Source organism: Watersipora subatra, chromosome 1 (assembly GCF_963576615.1).
Source record: "Watersipora subatra chromosome 1, tzWatSuba1.1, whole genome shotgun sequence".
NCBI classification, from domain to species: domain Eukaryota; kingdom Metazoa; phylum Bryozoa; class Gymnolaemata; order Cheilostomatida; family Watersiporidae; genus Watersipora; species Watersipora subatra.
Genome location: NC_088708.1, coordinates 36,036,711 through 36,044,715, shown reverse-complemented (window position 1 = coordinate 36,044,715; position 8,005 = coordinate 36,036,711).

Here is an 8,005-nt window from a genome sequence, read left to right as displayed (position 1 = left end):
GACTAGAGCTGTAATAAAGACTAGAGTTGTAATAAAGACTAGAGTTGTAATAAAGACTAGAGTTGTAATAAAGACTAGAGTTGTAATAAAGACTAGAGCTGTAATAAAGACTAGAGCTGTAATAAAGACTAGAGTTGTAATAAAGACTAGAGCTGTAATAAAGACTAGAGCTGTAATAAAGACTAGAGTTGTCATAAAGACTAAAGCTGTAATAAAGACTAGAGTTGTAACAAAGACTAGAGCTGTAATAAAGACTAGAGCTGTAATAAAGACTAGAGCTGTAATAAAGACTAAAGTTGTAATAAAGACTAGAGCTGTAATAAAGACTAGAGTTGTAATAAAGACTAGAGCTGTAATAAAGACTAGAGTTGTAATAAAGACTAGAGCTGTAATAAAGACTAAAGTTGTAATAAAGACTAGAGCTGTAATAAAGACTAGAGTTGTAATAAAGACTAGAGCTGTAATAAAGACTAGAGTTGTAATAAAGACTAGAGCTGTAATAAAGACTAGAGTTGTAATAAAGACTAGAGCTGTAATAAAGACTAGAGTTGTAATAAAGACTAGAGCTGTAATAAAGACTAGAGTTGTAATAAAGACTAGAGTTGTAATAAAGACTAGAGTTGTAATAAAGACTAGAGCTGTAATAAAGACTAGAGCTGTAATAAAGACTAGAGTTGTAATAAAGACTAGAGTTGTAATAAAGACTAGAGCTGTAATAAAGACTAGAGCTGTAATAAAGACTAGAGTTGTAATAAAGACTAGAGCTGTAATAAAGACTAGAGCTGTAATAAAGACTAGAGTTGTAATAAAGACTAGAGCTGTAATAAAGACTAGAGCTGTAATAAAGACTAGAGCTGTAATAAAGACTAGAGTTGTAATAAAGACTAGAGCTGTAATAAAGACTAGAGCTGTAATAAAGACTAGAGCTGTAATAAAGACTAGAGCTGTAATAAAGACTAGAGTTGTAATAAAGACTAGAGCTGTAATAAAGACTAGAGCTGTAATAAAGACTAGAGTTGTCATAAAGACTAAAGCTGTAATAAAGACTAGAGTTGTAACAAAGACTAGAGCTGTAATAAAGACTAGAGCTGTAATAAAGACTAGAGCTGTAATAAAGACTAGAGCTGTAATAAAGACTAGAGCTGTAATAAAGACTAGAGCTGTAATAATGACTAGAGCTGTAATAAAGACTAGAGCTGTAATAAAGACTAGAGTTGTAATAAAGACTAGAGCTGTAATAAAGACTAGAGCTGTAATAAAGACTAGAGCTGTAATAAAGACTAGAGTTGTAATAAAGACTAGAGTTGTAATAAAGACTAGAGCTGTAATAAAGACTAGAGCTGTAATAAAGACTAGAGCTGTAATAAAGACTAGAGCTGTAATAAAGACTAGAGCTGTAATAAAGACTAGAGCTGTAATAATGACTAGAGTTGTAATAAAGACTAGAGCTGTAATAAAGACTAGAGTTGTAATAAAGACTAGAGCTGTAATAAAGAATAAAGTTGTAATAAAGACTAGAGCTGTAATAAAGACTAGAGCTGTAATAAAGACTAGAGCTGTAATAAAGACTAGAGCTGTAATAAAGACTAGAGCTGTAATAAAGACTAGAGCTGTAATAAAGACTAGAGCTGTAATAATGACTAGAGTTGTAATAAAGACTAGAGCTGTAATAAAGACTAGAGTTGTAATAAAGACTAGAGCTGTAATAAAGACTAGAGTTGTAATAAAGACTAGAGTTGTCATAAAGACTAGAGCTGTAATAAAGACTAGAGTTGTAATAAAGACTAGAGCTGTAATAAAGACTAGAGTTGTAATAAAGACTAGAGTTGTAATAAAGATTAGAGCTGTAATAAAGACTAGAGCTGTAATAAAGACTAGAGCTGTAATAAAGACTAGAGCTGTAATAAAGACTAGAGCTGTAATAAAGACTAGAGCTGTAATAAAGACTAGAGCTGTAATAAAGACTAGAGTTGTAATAAAGACTAGAGTTGTAATAAAGACTAGAGCTGTAATAAAGACTAGAGCTGTAATAAAGACTAGAGCTGTAATAATGACTAGAGTTGTAATAAAGATTAGAGTTGTAATAAAGACTAGAGCTGTAATAAAGACTAAAGTTGTAATAAAGACTAGAGCTGTAATAAAGACTAGAGCTGTAATAAAGACTAGAGTTGTAATAAAGACTAGAGCTGTAATAAAGACTGTAGCTGTAATAAAGACTAGAGTTGTAATAAAGACTAGAGCTGTAATAAAGACTAGAGTTGTAATAAAGACTAGAGCTGTAATAAAGACTAGAGCTGTAATAAAGACTAGAGCTGTAATAAAGACTAGAGCTGTAATAAAGACTAGAGTTGTAATAAAGACTAGAGCTGTAATAAAGACTAGAGCTGTAATAAAGACTAGAGCTGTAATAAAGACTAGAGCTGTAATAAAGACTAGAGTTGTAATAAAGACTAGAGCTGTAATAAAGACTAGAGCTGTAATAAAGACTAGAGCTGTAATAAAGACTAGAGTTGTAATAAAGACTAGAGTTGTAATAAAGATTAGAGCTGTAATAAAGACTAGAGCTGTAATAAAGACTAGAGCTGTAATAAAAACTAGAGTTGTAATAAAGACTAGAGCTGTAATAAAGACTAGAGTTGTAATAAAGACTAGAGTTGTAATAAAGACTAGAGCTGTAATAAAGACTAGAGCTGTAATAAAGACTAGAGCTGTAATAAAGACTAAAGTTGTAATAAAGACTAGAGCTGTAATAAAGACTAGAGCTGTAATAAAGACTGTAGCTGTAATAAAGACTAGAGCTGTAATAAAGACTAGAGTTGTAATAAAGACTAGAGCTGTAATAAAGACTAGAGCTGTAATAAAGACTAGAGCTGTAATAAAGACTAGAGTTGTAATAAAGACTAGAGCTGTAATAAAGACTAGAGCTGTAATAAAGACTAGAGCTGTAATAAAGACTAAAGTTGTAATAAAGACTAGAGCTGTAATAAAGACTAGAGCTGTAATAAAGACTGTAGCTGTAATAAAGACTAGAGCTGTAATAAAGACTAGAGTTGTAATAAATACTAGAGCTGTAATAAAGACTAGAGCTGTAATAAAGACTAGAGTTGTAATAAAGACTAGAGTTGTAATAAAGACTAGAGCTGTAATAAAGACTAGAGCTGTAATAAAGACTAAAGCTGTAATAAAGAATAAAGTTGTAATAAAGACTAGAGCTGTAATAAAGACTAGAGCTGTAATAAAGACTAGAGTTGGAATAAAGACTAGAGCTGTAATAAAGACTAGAGTTGTAATAAAGACTAGAGTTGTAATAAAGACTAGAGCTGTAATAAAGACTAGAGTTGTAATAAAGACTAGAGCTGTAATAAAGAATAAAGTTGTAATAAAGACTAGAGCTGTAATAAAGACTAGAGCTGTAATAAAGACTAGAGTTGGAATAAAGACTAGAGCTGTAATAAAAACTAGAGTTGTAATAAAGACTAGAGCTGTAATAAAGACTAGAGCTGTAATAAAGACTAGAGTTGTAATAAAGACTAGAGTTGTAATAAAGACTAGAGCTGTAATAAAGACTAGAGCTGTAATAAAGAATAAAGTTGTAATAAAGACTAGAGTTGTAATAAAGACTAGAGCTGTAATAAAGACTAGAGCTGTAATAAAGACTAGAGTTGTAATAAAGACTAGAGCTGTAATAAAGACTAAAGTTGTAATAAAGACTAGAGCTGTAATAAAGACTAGAGCTGTAATAAAGACTAGAGTTGTAATAAAGACTAGAGTTGTAATAAAGACTAGAGTTGTAATAAAGACTAGAGTTGTAATAAAGACTAGAGCTGTAATAAAGACTAGAGCTGTAATAAAGACTAGAGTTGTAATAAAGACTAGAGCTGTAATAAAGACTAGAGCTGTAATAAAGACTAGAGTTGTAATAAAGACTAGAGCTGTAATAAAGACTAGAGCTGTAATAATGACTAGAGTTGTAATAAAGACTAGAGCTGTAATAAAGACTAGAGTTGGAATAAAGACTAGGGCTGTAATAAAGACTAGAGTTGTAATAAAGACTAGAGCTGTAATAAAGACTAGAGTTGTAATAAAGACTAGAGCTGTAATAAAGAATAAAGTTGTAATAAAGACTAGAGCTGTAATAAAGACTAGAGCTGTAATAAAGACTAGAGCTGTAATAATGACTAGAGTTGTAATAAAGACTAGAGCTGTAATAAAGACTAGAGTTGGAATAAAGACTAGAGCTGTAATAAAGACTAGAGTTGTAATAAAGACTAGAGCTGTAATAAAGACTAGAGCTGTAATAAAGACTAGAGTTGTAATAAAGACTAGAGTTGTAATAAAGACTAGAGTTGTAATAAAGACTAGAGCTGTAATAAAGACTAGAGTTGGAATAACGTCTAGAGCTGTAATAAAGACTAGAGTTGTAATAAAGACTAGAGCTGTAATAAAGACTAGAGCTGTAATAAAGACTAGAGTTGTAATAAAGACTAGAGCTGTAATAAAGACTAGAGCTGTAATAAAGACTAGAGTTGTAATAAAGACTAGAGCTGTAATAAAGACTAGAGCTGTAATAAAGACTAGAGTTGTAATAAAGACTAGAGCTGTAATAAAGACTAAAGTTGTAATAAAGACTAAAGCTGTAATAAAGACTAGAGTTGTAATAAAGACTAGAGCTGTAATAAAGACTAGAGTTGTAATAAAGACTAGAGCTGTAATAAAGACTAGAGTTGTAATAAAGACTAGAGCTGTAATAAAGACTAGAGTTGTAATAAAGACTAGAGCTGTAATAAAGACTAGAGTTGTAATAAAGACTAGAGTTGTAATAAAGACTAGAGTTGTAATAAAGACTAGAGTTGTAATAAAGACTAGAGCTGTAATAAAGACTAGAGCTGTAATAAAGACTAGAGTTGTAATAAAGACTAGAGCTGTAATAAAGACTAGAGCTGTAATAAAGACTAGAGTTGTCATAAAGACTAAAGCTGTAATAAAGACTAGAGTTGTAACAAAGACTAGAGCTGTAATAAAGACTAGAGCTGTAATAAAGACTAGAGCTGTAATAAAGACTAAAGTTGTAATAAAGACTAGAGCTGTAATAAAGACTAGAGTTGTAATAAAGACTAGAGCTGTAATAAAGACTAGAGTTGTAATAAAGACTAGAGCTGTAATAAAGACTAAAGTTGTAATAAAGACTAGAGCTGTAATAAAGACTAGAGTTGTAATAAAGACTAGAGCTGTAATAAAGACTAGAGTTGTAATAAAGACTAGAGCTGTAATAAAGACTAGAGTTGTAATAAAGACTAGAGCTGTAATAAAGACTAGAGTTGTAATAAAGACTAGAGCTGTAATAAAGACTAGAGTTGTAATAAAGACTAGAGTTGTAATAAAGACTAGAGTTGTAATAAAGACTAGAGCTGTAATAAAGACTAGAGCTGTAATAAAGACTAGAGTTGTAATAAAGACTAGAGTTGTAATAAAGACTAGAGCTGTAATAAAGACTAGAGCTGTAATAAAGACTAGAGTTGTAATAAAGACTAGAGCTGTAATAAAGACTAGAGCTGTAATAAAGACTAGAGTTGTAATAAAGACTAGAGCTGTAATAAAGACTAGAGCTGTAATAAAGACTAGAGCTGTAATAAAGACTAGAGTTGTAATAAAGACTAGAGCTGTAATAAAGACTAGAGCTGTAATAAAGACTAGAGCTGTAATAAAGACTAGAGCTGTAATAAAGACTAGAGTTGTAATAAAGACTAGAGCTGTAATAAAGACTAGAGCTGTAATAAAGACTAGAGTTGTCATAAAGACTAAAGCTGTAATAAAGACTAGAGTTGTAACAAAGACTAGAGCTGTAATAAAGACTAGAGCTGTAATAAAGACTAGAGCTGTAATAAAGACTAGAGCTGTAATAAAGACTAGAGCTGTAATAAAGACTAGAGCTGTAATAATGACTAGAGCTGTAATAAAGACTAGAGCTGTAATAAAGACTAGAGTTGTAATAAAGACTAGAGCTGTAATAAAGACTAGAGCTGTAATAAAGACTAGAGCTGTAATAAAGACTAGAGTTGTAATAAAGACTAGAGTTGTAATAAAGACTAGAGCTGTAATAAAGACTAGAGCTGTAATAAAGACTAGAGCTGTAATAAAGACTAGAGCTGTAATAAAGACTAGAGCTGTAATAAAGACTAGAGCTGTAATAATGACTAGAGTTGTAATAAAGACTAGAGCTGTAATAAAGACTAGAGTTGTAATAAAGACTAGAGCTGTAATAAAGAATAAAGTTGTAATAAAGACTAGAGCTGTAATAAAGACTAGAGCTGTAATAAAGACTAGAGCTGTAATAAAGACTAGAGCTGTAATAAAGACTAGAGCTGTAATAAAGACTAGAGCTGTAATAAAGACTAGAGCTGTAATAAAGACTAGAGCTGTAATAATGACTAGAGTTGTAATAAAGACTAGAGCTGTAATAAAGACTAGAGTTGTAATAAAGACTAGAGCTGTAATAAAGACTAGAGTTGTAATAAAGACTAGAGTTGTCATAAAGACTAGAGCTGTAATAAAGACTAGAGTTGTAATAAAGACTAGAGCTGTAATAAAGACTAGAGTTGTAATAAAGACTAGAGTTGTAATAAAGATTAGAGCTGTAATAAAGACTAGAGCTGTAATAAAGACTAGAGCTGTAATAAAGACTAGAGCTGTAATAAAGACTAGAGCTGTAATAAAGACTAGAGCTGTAATAAAGACTAGAGCTGTAATAAAGACTAGAGTTGTAATAAAGACTAGAGTTGTAATAAAGACTAGAGCTGTAATAAAAACTAGAGCTGTAATAAAGACTAGAGCTGTAATAATGACTAGAGTTGTAATAAAGATTAGAGTTGTAATAAAGACTAGAGCTGTAATAAAGACTAGAGTTGTAATAAAGACTAGAGCTGTAATAAAGACTAGAGTTGTAATAAAGACTAGAGCTGTAATAAAGACTAGAGTTGTAACAAAGACTAGAGCTGTAATAAAGACTAGAGCTGTAATAAAGACTAGAGCTGTAATAAAAACTAGAGCTGTAATAAAGACTAGAGCTGTAATAAAGACTAGAGCTGTAATAAAGACTAGAGTTGTAATAAAGACTAGAGCTGTAATAAAGACTAGAGTTGTAATAAAGACTAGAGCTGTAATAAAGAATAAAGTTGTAATAAAGACTAGAGCTGTAATAAAGACTAGAGCTGTAATAAAGACTAGAGCTGTAATAAAGACTAGAGCTGTAATAAAGACTAGAGCTGTAATAAAGACTAGAGCTGTAATAAAGACTAGAGCTGTAATAATGACTAGAGTTGTAATAAAGATTAGAGTTGTAATAAAGACTAGAGCTGTAATAAAGACTAGAGTTGTAATAAAGACTAGAGCTGTAATAAAGACTAGAGTTGTAATAAAGACTAGAGTTGTAATAAAGATTAGAGCTGTAATAAAGACTAGAGCTGTAATAAAGACTAGAGCTGTAATAACGACTAGAGCTGTAATAAAGACTAGAGCTGTAATAAAGACTAGAGCTGTAATAAAGACTAGAGTTGTAATAAAGACTAGAGTTGTAATAAAGATTAGAGTTGTAATAAAGACTAGAGCTGTAATAAAGACTAGAGTTGTAATAAAGACTAGAGCTGTAATAAAGACTAGAGTTGTAATAAAGACTAGAGTTGTAATAAAGACTAGAGTTGTAATAAAGACTAGAGTTGTAATAAAGACTAGAGCTGTAATAAAGACTAGAGTTGTAATAAAGACTAAAGTTGTAATAAAGACTAGAGCTGTAATAAAGACTAGAGCTGTAATAAAGACTAGAGTTGGAATAAAGACTAGAGTTGTAATAAAGACTAGAGTTGTAATAAAGACTAGAGTTGTAATAAAGACTAGAGTTGTAATAAAGACTAAAGTTGTAATAAAGACTAGAGCTGTAATAAAGACTAGAGCTGTAATAAAGACTAGAGTTGGAATAACGTCTAGAGCTGTAATAAAGACTAGAGTTGTA